Consider the following 14225-nt stretch of genomic DNA (forward strand, 5'->3'; position numbering starts at 1 on the left):
TTTCCCCGTTTTTCGACCCTGTTATTACACTGCACAGTATATATTCTGTAGCTACTAGGGATGGGCGTTAGTAATCGAGTACTCCTCGTTTCAAAGGATCTCGATTGGTGAATGAGGAAAAAATCTTTTTTTTTTGTGTGTGTGTTTGTAGCCTTTAGGCCGGCCGGCGAGCCGCCCCTATTTTAAAATGTTATATACGTGTACAAAACGGCACAAAACGGATATAAAGTTGTGTCAAACAGAAACCGCAAATAACTGCCACCTCCGTGCAGCGCAGCCAGTGTGTGGTCTCCACAGCACCGCGGAGCTGAATGCGGTGCTGGAAAACTTGGAAAGTCACGTAAAGAAGCCAGGCTGACTTCGGGCACATTCGAGCAAACGACATTTAAGAAGCCTTTATTGTGGAATATAGGATTGAGATTCAAAAGCCGACCGGTGTAACGTTCCGTTAACGAGGAATTAGTCGCGGTAATTAGTCACGGACAGGAGTGAGCATTACGCGGTTGGATATACTACTACTTCTACTGCTTTGGTGAGTTATTTAGCCTATCTATGTGCAGTGGCGGCTCCTGACAATAATCTCAGGGGGGGCAATTGTTGCCATGATGGGAAATATGACCCAAAATGTACCTAAATCAGATAGCATATGACAATGTCATATTGCATTTAACTGTTTGTTTTTCCTGTTCATCTGGCATAACCACTCTGGCAACATTAGACAAGCATTGCACTGTACAGTATTTTTGGAAATTAAGTTAGTTAATTTCTTGAATAAAATTATTTTAGCTCTAAAATGATTAATTATCCGGCTGTGGCCATCACAGATAACTTGTCATCTACCAGTGTGCTCCTCAGATAGGCTTCCTTTAAAAGTTAGGAGACAAAAATGGATGCTGGCATAGCATGTGCAGCATTAACAGTGCTAATCATCACATTGGTTTGGGTTACTACTGTCTACAGCACTTGGTAGGCGGGTTTATGTCGGACGGTGAAAGCAGCTGTCAGCTAAACGACGATCAACAGCTGATCGCCGTTCAATAGCCGATCAGCTGTTGAACGGCGCTGGCTCGTATATGCAGATTGATGTTTAATGTTTGTTTTACCTTTTCTGAGAGATGATGCATAGGGGTGACACCCAAAGTTATCCATGCGGTCTCTGTGCTGCCATCAGGATGGATAAAAAGCCAGTATACAGTCCATATCATCATGCAGCGGCAGCAGGACAGAGCGTTAGCGCATTAGCATCCTGCTAGCCTCGTTAGCCGTTCAAACGAGCCCCGTGAAAATCCGCGTTTATAAGATCCCCCAATCCATCTTGGTAGATACTTGCTTGATGGTTACATTTTGTCTGGGAAAGACCTAGTCCGAGTCCGATCAAGTAAGTAGCTTGCCAGCCTAGCCTGAGTTGATATAAAGTTGTGTTGGTCTTGAATATGACCGCTCTGGGCTGCATACTGGACATGTGACTGTATCAGTCACTGTAATTGGTTTATTGTTTACTGTACGTATGACGACAACACGTTAGGGCGAGCACCCCCGGAACCCATAGAGATTGCATTGCGAGGCTTGCAGTTTGAAAAAAAAAAGTTTTACATTGATGTCTATGAGAGCGCTGGGGGCGATTTTCAACCAGCCCGACATCGCCCCAGAGTGACGGTACAGAGCACAGACGCTGATTGTACAATGATATTCAGACTTAGATGCAGGTAAAAACTGTATTGAAATCATACATTATGATTATTAATACAAAAAAAACAAAAAAAAAAACATCATTATTATTCATTATTATATTTTCGTTTTTTGCTGATATGGCTCAAGGAGGGCGGCGCCCTATCGCCCTCTATGGGCGAGCCGCCACTGTCTATGTGTTTAAATTGTAGGACAATAATTTTATTGTATTTGCTGCCCTTCTTATTTTAAATGTCTATTTTGATTGTTAGCCAACTACAGCCCATGCTTTTTTTCTCTCTGTTTTTTCTCTCTCCACCTCAGACCTACTCGATCGGTTTAAATTGTGGCCCGCTTATTTAATTACTTTCAGTTAGGAAAATGTGTTTTAAACTTGTGAAAAATAAATCCTTAATATCATATGGCAACTGTGACTGTTTGACATAAGCATTGAGCGCTTTATTGCGGTCAACCGTTGTTCTGTAGACAGATGCGTTGCGTTCTAAAAATAGAAAAAAGTTTAACGAGGAATCGATTGATCCTCGAGGAATGCAAGCAATCACACGAGTAGCAAAAACACTCGTGCCCATCCCTAATAGCTACTATTGCACAAAATGGTAACACTTACGTACGTTATGCAAATATGCAACTTGTTTGTTGAAATGTTAATATATGGGAGCTTCCTCAAGCAGCCATCTCTTTCCTGACAATCCCCCCGGTGCACAAACTCTTACATATGGTAAATAAACATTATAACACCTGCGGCTTATAGTCCAGTGCGGCTTATAGTACGGAAAGTACGGTAGTGTATTTTTTAGAGACCAAAGGACTCATTGTGAACTATCAAAATGGTTTCCGAAATGGGAGGTCCACAATGGAGTCGGTTGCAGTTTTAGACCAGGTTATTAAAAGGGCATTTAGCAATAGAGAAAGTGTAGTTTGTGTATTTTTAGATATTGAGAAGGCATATGACTCTTTGTGGAAGGAGGGTTTAATGATTAAAATGTTTGACTTAGGAGTGAGGGGGCGGATGTTTAATTGGATTAGGGACTTTTTAATGAACAGAACTATTCAAGTCATGGTGGGTGGCGTTAGCTCAAAGAGTGTAGAAATAGAGAATGGTACTCCACAGGGAAGCGTTATTAGTCCGGTTTTATTTAACATAATGATTAATGACATTTTCTGTAAAATTGAGGGAGGGTTTGGGTTGTCCTTGTTTGCTGATGATGGGGCTATCTGGAAAAGAGGGCGCAATGTTGAGTTCATTTTAAAGCAGGCTCAGAGAGCGATAGGCCGTGTCTGAACTGCCATACTAGCGTCCTACATCCTACATACTCACCATCTATATACTGCATACTCTCTACTCAAAGATCGATTGTGTATGCGAGCTGCGTCTAAAACGTTCTCAGTTGAAGTATACTCAAGCAATGAAGAATTTCTTCTTCTTCTTATAAGATTCAGGCAGTTTAGACACTGTTAAGCTTATAACCGCCCTCTACAGGTTAGATATTGAACTAGATTTTTACAGTCCTGTGTTCATCATCTGTGTTTTAGACCTCTTGTTTTATAATAATGATGTTTTGAGGCGGAGGATCCCTCCGACGCTCTCTGTCCGGCTCATCAGCACTCAGCTGTCTGTGAGTTGAGCTGGACGAGCCGCGGTGTGTGGAACAGCGATCTGTTCTGATCTCTCTCCACTATCAGACTCACAACACTCATTTCACTTAGTGACTCTAATGTTGTTAGGTATTTATCTTCATCTCTTATCTATTGTAAGAGTGTATGAATGACTGCACGTACAGTTGTCAGATCGCGGAACCCCAAACAATGTTGTTGCCTAGCAACTTGCTCGAAAATATTTCATTTTCCTGGGCGGGTAGAATTAACCCAGTGCATTGTGGGGCGGTTGAGTAGGAAAAGTATACGATCGATTCATACCCAAAATCTTCCCGGAAGTTAGTACTCATCCGGGAATTTCTCACATACCCAAACTCGCATACCCAACCGTCACATACTCAAATTGAAGTCAAAATGAGTATGAGTAGGACGTTAGTATGGCAGTTCAGACACGGCCATAGTGTCAGTAGAGGAATGGGGGAACACGTGGGGCTTCAAAATGTCTGCCTCTAAGTCTAAGTATATGGTATTTGGCTTTAAAAGGAAGTTGCCTAATATTGGGTTGCAAATGTATGGGTCTTCACTGGAGAAGGTAAAGGTTTTCAAATTTTTGGGCATTTGGTTTGAAGAGCGGATGACTTGGGCTGTGCACATCAATAAAATTGTGTCGAAGTGTGGAAAAGTGGTGAATGTTATCAGAAGTCTAGCTGGGTGTGAGTGGGGCGCTGACAGGGAATCAATGCTTTTGATTTTCCAGGCCATGATCAGATCTTCTCTTGACTATGGGTGTTTTGTGTATGGGTCTGCGTCTAAATCAGCTCTGTCAAGGTTAGATGTGCTGCAGCCCAGGGCTTTGAGGCTTTGCTGTGGGGCCTTTAGAACTTCCCCAGTCCCTGCCCTGCTTATTGAAATGGGAGAAATGCCTTTATGGTTAAGGCGTATTAAGTTAGGGTTACAGTACTGGGTGAAACTAAGTGGGTGTCATCAAACTTTTTCAGCAAGGCGTCTGTTACAAGAGTCTGATGGGGATAATAAGTATAAAACATTCTTTGCTAAAATAAATCAGTGGGCTAGGAGGCTGGGTATGGATCAGGGAAGTGTAGCGGAACATACAAGCTGTCTACCTATGCCATATTGGCTGCTGCCCGAGCTCAGTGTTGAACTTGGTTCTCTACAGGAAAAAGATAAGAAGCTGGCAACTCCAAAAATAACAGAATATTTAAAGTCAATTAGTGACAAAATTTTGATTATTTTTATAGATGGATCAAAAAATCCAGTTAGTGGGAATGTATGTGGAGCAGCTTGGGGTGAAGTTTGGTCGGCGCATCTCTAATGGGAGCTCGGTTTTCACGTCAGAGTTAATGGCAATCTTATGGGCTTTATGGTGGGTTGAGGAAACCAGACCTAGAGAGGCTATCATCTGCTCTGACGGGGGAGAGTGGAGCTGAGAGAAATAATTAAAGAGGGTTTAATGAAGGAATGGCAGAGAAGGTGGGAAAAAGAAAGCAGGGGAAGACACTATTTCTCTTTACAATACCAAGTTAAAAAAAGAGGTATCTGCACTTTTCATTCCAGAAGGGATTCAGTTAAATGGTGTAGATTAAGGCTGGGGCACTGTGGGTTAAATCACTTGTTGTTTATTGTTGGAAAACATGTGTCTGGGTTGTGTGAGTGTGGGACACCTGAAACAGTAAAGCATGTGTTTCTTGAGTGCAGAAAATATCGAGCAGAAAGGCATTTATTATTGGGGCGGCAGTGGCGAAGTGGGTAGGGAGTTCGCCTCTGGTGTGCAGGGTCGGAGGTTCGATCCCCCGTCTCCCCCGCCACATGTCGAAGTGTCCCTGGGCGAGACACTGAACCCCGAATTGCTCCCGATAGTTAGCTTAGTTAGCTTAGCACCCTAGTGCACCCTAGTGCTAAGCCTACCCTGCGTGGTAGCTGCTGCTATCGGTGTATGAATGTGTGTGTGACTGGGTGAATGTGTACAAAAACAATGTAAAGTGCTTTGAGTCTGTGATAAACGGAGATATAGCGCTATACAAGTCCATTTACCATTTACCATTATTTGATAGACTGTTAGGACTTGGAGTTGAGGTTTTTTCTATTTTTTCTTTATTTGGACACAGTGAAAACCATCAACTGAAGTCAAAAGCTATTCTGCAGTTCCTGCACAACACAGGGCTGTATGTAAAAATGTAGGACAACGTCTGACCTGTGGAGGGCAGTAATACGCTAAACAGCGTTTAAGTTGCCGGAATTCTATAAGAAGAAGAAGAAGAAGAACTAAATACTGGCTGAAGTTGTGACAGGGCCGTGCGTACAATTTGTCCGTTATCACGTCCGTTAAACTTTATGTCCGTTATCAGGGCCGTGGGTAAACCTTATGTCCGTTATCATGTCCGTTAAACTTTATGTCCATTATCTGGGCCGTTGCTGCTTCATGTGGCAGGTTTGTAGCAGGTATGATACCTGCATGCTGCTGAACTGGGCATTGGCACATGCGCACTGGACGCACTGTGAGACTGCGTGCGCACTGGTCGTTGGCCATGTGCACTGGATGCGCACCAACTGTCGAGCAACTGGTGCGACTCGCCTGCTATTATAGTAGTATGATATACATATTAAATCGCTCTATATTCATACAGTGATCACTTATAGGCCTACTCTGAAACAAATATCTCAACTTCTAAACCACTGACATCAACCAAACTTTCCATAATCATTCATAGCACTATTTTAAAGGTTGTTACCAAGGATTTGTCAATATATTGTTAATTGTCTGATTTATGATAAATGTTCCTCCTAAAAACATGCCGAAAATGCATTTATAAGACATGTACATAGTATTTTTTGATTTATTAAATGAGAAAACGCTGAATCCAAAATTTGTTGTGTAAAAACTTTAGAAACTAATATGTGGTTAAAATAAAATAGAGTTTTTAAATCTGGCTTTATCCAACATCTAAATTTTAATTTTTTAAATGAACCAAATTTACGCATAATTGGTTAAATATTGCCATATTTGCATATTTAATAAAAGATTAAAGTAAAACAAGTAATACAAAAAAGTATTGTGTTATGTCAGTAATCAACTGGCAAAGTTTCAGGACGATATCTATAAGTAAAAAAAAAATCCCTATTCACCTGGGGTGTCTCGCCTTAACCTAAATATATCGCTCACTTCACCTTTAACATAAATAAATCACCTTTAATCAAAGTCTTACAAATTGCACACATTCAATTACAAGAAAGGCAAGTATTTAAAAGAGCAGGTCAAATCTCCTGGTGCACCATGATTGTTTAAATGTATTGCTGAATCTGCTCATGTTTTCACCCTGAAAGGCTTGTAGGGGTCTGAGAAGTGTTTTGCGCATTTGGCTGCCTGGAATCTCAGCAGCATCTCCCTCTCTGACACCTTTCTCTCTGACCACCATAATAGGGTTTTAAATTGCATTCAAAGCTTTTATGTTCCTTGTATTTATGGCACAGATACGGGAAGTTATTTATAGGGCAATCTTTCTGCAGCACTTGTATGAAAGATATGCAAGAAACTAAGGCTAATCATACATTTTGGGCAAAAAAATACATTGTCTACAGCCATAGCTACTCTTTTATGCTGTACTTAGCATCCTTAAAATTACAAGATTAACTCCATGATTTTCAGCAGGTATAATGGTTACCATGTTCAGTATCTCGGTTTAGAATGTTAAAGGAAACCTCAGGAGTTCCCCAAAGGCATTAGGATTCATCATTCAGAGACCATGGATTTCCTTTACACAAATCGATGTCAATCTATCAATTAGTTTTTGAGATATTTCCGTCTGAACCCAAGTAGTAGACATCCGATCGACCAACGGAATGCCATTGCCATTTTGATTGAAACCTTTATTTATTCAAACTCGAAAGGCATTGAGGTTCCCCTCATTTACAACGCCGACGAGCGCGCAACACAACAACAACAATAACAACAGAGTGACAGAATAAAACAGAGAAACACAAAATCCTAGCAAGATAAAAAAGATCAAAACAAATAAAAAATTACAATAAAAGAGCTTAAAAAATTAATTCAGTTAAAACAAATGCAGTGGTGATGGTGAAAATCAGAAATCATAGATTTAAAAGAAGAAAAAGTGGGGAGAATGGTCATATTGAAGTTGCTCTGAAGGGCATTCCAAGAGGTGGGGGCACTATAGCTAAAAGCAGTTGTTCCCAGCTTAGAGTGAGCTCTAGGAACCTTTAAAAGCAGCAGCTCACTGGATCGGGTATTAAAAGACTGAGAGTTCCAGTCGAGCATAGCTGATAAATAAGGTGGCTGTTTACCAATTAAGGATTTAAAAATAAATAAAAACCAATGTAACTCACGTCTCAATGACAGGGATGTCCAGCCGACTTTTTCATACAGGGAACAGTGATGAGTTTTAAAAGGATCACCTGTAATGAATCTAAGGGCTGAATGGTACACCGAGTCAAGGGGTTTTAGGGCAGTAGCAGAGGCATGTCTATAAACTATATCTCCATAATCCAACACTGATAAAAACACTGCTTCGATTACCCTTTTCCTACAAATTTTTGGGAAACTTGATCTGTTCCGATATAAAAAACCAATTTTTTGACGAGATTTGAGAACAAGTTTGTCAATATGGGGTTTAAAAGTGAGCTTCTCATCTAGTCAGATACCAAGGTACTTATATTCAGAGACTTTTTCGATCAAAGAACCGTTTACAGCATAGATGCATGCACTGTTGTCCAATTCTCTAGCCCTAGAGAACAACATGAATTTAGTTTTAGTCTGGTTAAGGACAAGTTTAAGTGAAATAAGAGCATTCTGAAGAGCATTAAAGGACAGTTGCAGGTTCTCAATAGCTGACTTTGCAGAGTCAGCAACACAGTACAAAATGGTGTCATCAGCATATAAATGGATTGGTCAAATTTAATGAGCCATGATTCATTCATGGCTAATTATCGTAATGGAAGGTGAGCCTCAAAATTAAATTGGCCTCACCCACCCCACCCATTACCATTGTATGAACAAGGTTACCTGGAAAAACATGCTGGACAGTCGGTAAACATTTCTGGTCACTTAATATTTTGCAAATGTTTGGTCCAGTGATTTTTGAATTTATTCTAAGATGCTTTAATGGATAGAAACCACAAAGGTTGACACCCAATATGTATTTTCTACCCCTCCTAAAAAGCAAACACCAAATACACTATATAATACATGATATTGGTAGTGTGGCAATGTCAGTTGGCTCAAACAAACCTGTAAGGACAGGAACTACTCAAAGAACATGAGAACCGGCAGGATGCTACTTGAATGGGTGATTCCATGGCTCGCCCTGTGCTTCCGACTATCTTCAGCAAACGGTGGTATGTACACAAAATAGGACACAAAGAGAGCAGCTTAAAATTGTTTTTTGGGGGGAGTTGTACCTTAGTTAAGTCAAGGGTCGAGGGGCAGAGGGTTTCATATTTTGTCTGTGAAGCCTGTGGCTAAATGGCTTTTTGTGACATTGGGTTATATAAATACAACTGATTTGATATGATTTGACAATGTAAACTGATTGTATAAATGTCTTTCTTTTTTAAGATATGAGTCATAGGATGGTTCCTATGGGTCATATGGATGAGATGGATCCTATGGATGAGATGGGTCAGATGGGTCCTATGGATGAGAATGGTCAGATGGGTCATGGTGGTCAGATGGGTCAGATGGTTCATGATGGTCAGATGGGTCATGGTGGTCAGATGGGTCATGGTAGTCAGATGGGTCATGGTGGTCAGATGGGTCAGATGGTTCATGATGGTCAGATGGGTCATGATGGTCAGATGGGTCATGGTGGTCAGATGGGTCATGGTAGTCAGATGGGTCATGGTAGTCAGATGGGTCATGGTGGTCAGATGGGTCATGGTGGTCAAATGGGTCAAATGGGTCATGATGGTCAGATGGGTCATGGTGGTCAGATGGGTCATGGTGGTCAGATGGGTCATGATGATCAGAAAGATAAAAGTGGGGAGAAAGAGAAGAAAGATAAGAGTGATGAGAAAGAAAAGAATGATAAAAGTGGGGAGAAAGAGAAGAAAGATAAGAGTGCAGAAAAAGTGAAGGAAAATAAGAGTGAGGAGAAAGAAAAGAAAGATAAGAGTGGGGAGAAAGTGAAAGAAGATAAGAGTGGGGAGAAAGAGAAGAAAGATAAGAGTGAAGAGAAAGAAAAGAATGATAAAAGTGGGGAGAAAGAGAAGAAAGATAAGAGTGCAGAAAAAGTGAAGGAAAATAAGAGTGGGGAGAAAGAGAAGAAAGATAAGAGTGCTGAGAAAGTGAAGAAAGATAAGAGTGAAGAGAAAGAAGATAAGAGTGGGGAGAAAGAGAAGAAAGATAAGAGTGCGGAGAAAGTGAAAGAAGATAAGAGTGGGGAGAAGAAAGATGAGAGTGAGGAGAAAGAAGATAAGAGTGAGGAGAAAGTGAAGAAAGATAAGAGTGTGGAAAAAGTGAAGGAAGATAAGAGTGGGGAGAAGAAAGATAAGAGTGAGGAGAAAGTGAAAGAAGGTCATGAGGGTCAGATGGGTCATGGTGGTCAGATGGGTCATGGTAGTCAGATGGGTCATGGTGGTCAGATGGGTCAAATGGGTCATGATGGTCAGATGGGTCATGGTGGTCAGATGGGTCATGGTGGTCAGATGGGTCATGATGATCAGAAAGATAAAAGTGGGGAGAAAGAGAAGAAAGATAAGAGTGTGGAGAAAGTGAAGGAAGATAAGAGTGATGAGAAAGAAAAGAATGATAAAAGTGGGGAGAAAGAGAAGAAAGATAAGAGTGCGGAAAAAGTGAAGGAAAATAAGAGTGGGGAGAAAGTGAAAGAAGATAAGAGTGGGGAGAAAGAGAAGAAAGATAAGAGTGAAGAGAAAGAAGATAAGAGTGGGGAGAAAGAGAAGAAAGATAAGAGTGCGGAGAAAGTGAAAGAAGATAAGAGTGGGGAGAAGAAAGATGAGAGTGAGGAGAAAGAAGATAAGAGTGAGGAGAAAGTGAAGAAAGATAAGAGTGTGGAAAAAGTGAAGGAAGATAAGAGTGGGGAGAAGAAAGATAAGAGTGAGGAGAAAATGAAAGAAGGTCATGAGGGTCAGATGGGTCATGGTGGTCAGATGGGTAATGGTGGTCAGATGGGTCATGGTGGTCAGATGGGTCAGATGAGTGGGGAGAAAGAGAAGAAAGACAAGAGTGAGGAGAAAGAAAAGAAAGATAAAAGTGGGGAGAAAGAGAAGAAAGATAAGAGTGCGGGGAAAGTGAAAGAAGATAAGAGTGATGAGAAAGAAAAGAATGATAAAAGTGGGGAGAAAGATAAGAAAGATAAGAGTGCGGAGAAAGTGAAGGAAAATAAGAGTGAGGAGAAAGAAAAGAACGATAAAAGTGGGGAGAAAGATAAGAAAGATAAGAGTGCGGAGAAAGTGAAAGAAGATAAGAGTGGGGAGAAAGAGAAGAAAGATGAGAGTGAAGAGAAAGAAGATAAGAGTGGGGAGAAGGAGAAGAAAGATAAGATTGGGGAGAAAGAGAAGAAAGATAAGAGTGGGGAGAAAGAGAAGAAAGATAAGAGTGCGGAAAAAGTGAAGGAAGATAAGAGTGGGGAGAAGAAAGATAAGAGTGAGGAGAAAGTGAAAGAAGATAAGAGTGAGGAGAAAGTGAAGAAAGATAAGAGTGAAGAGAAAGATAAGAGTGGGGAGAAAGAGAAGAAAAATAAGAGTGAGGAGAAAGAAAAGAATGATAAAAGTGGGGAAAACGTAAAGGAAGACAAGAGTGGGGAGAAAGAGAAGAAAGATAAGAGTGCGGAGAAAGTGAAAGAAGATAAGAGTGGGGAGAAAGAGAAGAAAGATAAGAGTGAGGAGAAAGAAAAGAATGATAAAAGTGGGGAGAAAGAGAAGAAAGATAAGAGTGAGGAGAAAGAAAAGAAAGATAAAAGTGGGGAGAAAGAGAAGAAAGTTAAGAGTGCGGAAAAACTGAAGGAAGATAAGAGTGGGGAGAAAGACAAGAAAGATAAGAGTGAAGAGAAAGAGGATAAGAGTGGGGAGAAAGAAAAGAAAGATAAGAGTGCAGAAAAAGTAAAGGAAGACAAGAGTGGGGAGAAAGGTAAGAGTGTGCAGAAAGTGAAAGAAGATAAGAGTGGGGAGAAAGAGAAGAAAGATAAGAGTGTGGAAAAAGTGAAAGAAGGTCATGAGGGTCAGATGGGTCATGGTGGTCAGATGGGTCAGATGAGTGGGGAGAAAGAGAAGAAAGATAAGAGTGAGGAGAAAGAAAAGAAAGATAAAAGTGGGGAGAAAGAGAAGAAAGATAAGAGTGCGGAAAAAGTGAAGGAAAATAAGAGTGCGGAGAAAGTGAAAGAAGATACGAGTGGGGAGAAAGAGAAGAAAGATAAGAGTGCGGAGAAAGTGAAAGAAGATAAGAGTGAGGAGAAAGTGAAGAAAGATAAGAGTGAAGAGAAAGAAGATAAGAGTGCGGAGAAAGAGAAGAAAGATAAGAGTGCGGAGAAAGTGAAAGAAGATAAGAGTGAGGAGAAAGTGAAGAAAGATAAGAGTGAAGAGAAAGAAGATAAGAGTGCGGAGAAAGAGAAGAAAAATAAGAGTGAGGAGAAAGTGAAGAAAGATAAGAGTGCTGAAAACGTAAAGGAAGACAAGAGTGGGGAGAAAGAGAAGAAAGATAAGAGTGAGGAGAAAGAAAAGAATGATAAAAGTGGGGAGAAAGAGAAGAAAGATAAAAGTGGGGAGAAAGTGAAAGAAGATAAGAGTGGACAGAAAGAGAAGAAAGAGAAGAGTGAAGAGAAAGAAGATAAGAGTGAGGAGAAAGAGAAGAAAGAGAAGAAAAATAAGAGTGGGGAGAAAATGAAAGAAGATAAGAGTGAGGAGAAAGAGAACAAAGATAAGAGTGCGGAAAAAGTGAAGGAAGACAAGAGTGGGGAGAAGAAAGATAAGAGTGAGGAGAAAGTGAAGAAAACTAAGAGTGAGGAGAAAGAGAAGAAAGATAAGAGTGGGGAGAAAGTGAAAGAAGATAAGAGTGGGGAGAAAGAGAAGAATGATAAGAGTGCGGAAAAAGTAAAGGAAGATAAGAGTGAAGAGAAAGAAGATAAGAGTGAGGAGAAAGTGAAGAAAGATAAGAGTGCGGAAAAAGTAAAGGAAGACAAGAGTGGGGAGAAAGAGAAGAAAGATAAGAGTGAGGAGAAAGAGAAGAACGATAAAAGTGGGGAGAAAGAGAAGCAAGATAAGAGTGAGGAGAAAGTGAAGGATGATAAGAGTGAGGAGAAAGATAAGAGTGAAGAGAAAGAAAAGAATGATAAAAGTGGGGAGAAAGAGAAGAGTGAGGAGAAAGAGAAGGAAGATAAGAGTGGAGAGAAAGAAGATAAAAGTGGGGAGAAAGAGAAGAGTGGGGAGAAAGAGAAGGAAGATAAGAGTGAGGAGAAAGATAAGAGTGAGGAGAAGAGTGGGGAGAAAGAGAAGGAAGATAAGAGTGAGGAGAAAGATAAGAGTGGAGAGAAAGAAAAGAATGATAAAAGTGGGGAGAAAGAGAAGAGTGAGGAGAAAGAGAAGGAAGATAAGAGTGGAGAGAAAGAGAAGAAAGATAAGAGTGAGGAATTTAAAATCTCAACAAACCAGTTCTGCAGCACATGGGGAGACTCTCATTTTAGGACGTTCAACGGAGACTTCTTCCAACTTCCTTCCACTTGCAACTACATCCTTGCGTCCCAATGCAAGAGCAGCCTTGAGAGTTTTTCCATTCTGATCAAACGGCAAAAGATAGATGGGGTCACTACCATAAAGAAGATAACTATGAACCTGGAAGGAGTCGATGTGGAATTAGCTGGGACTTCCGTCAGGTTCAATGAGGAACTGTGAGTCTGTTTTGATAGTATGACATGTCATTACCAGTTACCATTGGTTTTACGGACTGTCTTATCATGTTACTGTGATGATTTGTTTGTCTCCTATAGTGTTACTCTACCATTTAGCCAGTCGGGCATTTCAATCGCGAGAGGTTGCTCCTATGTGAAGATAGAGGCTAAGCTGGGTTTGGTCATGAAATGGAATGAAGAAGACTCATTTTCGGTATGTTTTATCATTGTGCTCCATATCATACCTGATTGTATACATCTTAGATCAGCACAGAACCTGATCTATTAAAAAAAATATATTAAGTTATACTGCTACATTTATACATGGCTGATTTCGATCACTTCTTAGCTAAACTTAACATATTTTTGTGAGATCGTGTTTATAGTAAGATACATTTTACCAATGTTAGAAGTGCCCAGGGTGCTCTTAATAAGGCATTTTGCACAGATTAAAAATGGTCGATTTTCAAGTACTCAATCACTTAAAGACAATATTCATTATTAAAAAAGGCAAAACAAAATCTAGTTCTTAGGTTGCTGTTAAAACAGGTAAACATGTCTCCTGTCCTCAGGAAGGCTATTAGTGAAACTAGGAGCATGACAAACTGTCCATGTCATTTTTGAGAAACAGTAGTTGTCACAACATTCTCCACATAAGGTCCGCTTTCTCTATGCCAATCACATGGTTTTCATCTGTTATTGTAGTATAGCGAAATTATTATGTAAAAGTTAGAACTTTTCATTCTATTCTGATATAATGGAGAAAAAAGGCAATCTTCTGCAATGTTCTGTACAATATTCCTTTTCTGCACCTTATTCAAATGTCGTTTTTCACCTGATTTTAAGGTTGAGCTGGATGCAAAATTCAAGAATGAGACCTGTGGTCTGTGTGCTGACTTCACCACAGGTAAATACATACAAAATAAGATTAAACCAAACTATAAAATGTGTCTTCACATTTGCTAAACACTTCTTTTGCCTCTAGAAACAGGGATTTCAATGACTCCTGAAGATGTTGGGGAGATGTGGAAAGTCAGCGATCTTAATGAAGAATGTGAAGACATGTCC

The 14225-nt window shown here is 40.3% G+C and overlaps 1 long non-coding RNA gene across 1 annotated transcript; it reads left to right on the top strand.

Moving 5' to 3' along the window:
* The first annotated feature begins 13307 nt into the window (after positions 1 to 13307).
* LOC307258551 lies at positions 13308 to 14216 on the top strand. Its single transcript, XR_013845130.1, has 3 exons — positions 13308 to 13371; positions 14004 to 14064; positions 14143 to 14216. It is a non-coding gene; the product is annotated as an uncharacterized lncRNA (long non-coding RNA).
* The last annotated feature ends 9 nt before the right edge of the window (positions 14217 to 14225 follow it).

Source organism: Ammodytes marinus (genome assembly GCF_949987685.1).
Source record: "Ammodytes marinus genome assembly, chromosome: 12".
In the NCBI taxonomy this organism is placed as follows: Eukaryota; Metazoa; Chordata; class Actinopteri; order Uranoscopiformes; family Ammodytidae; genus Ammodytes; species Ammodytes marinus.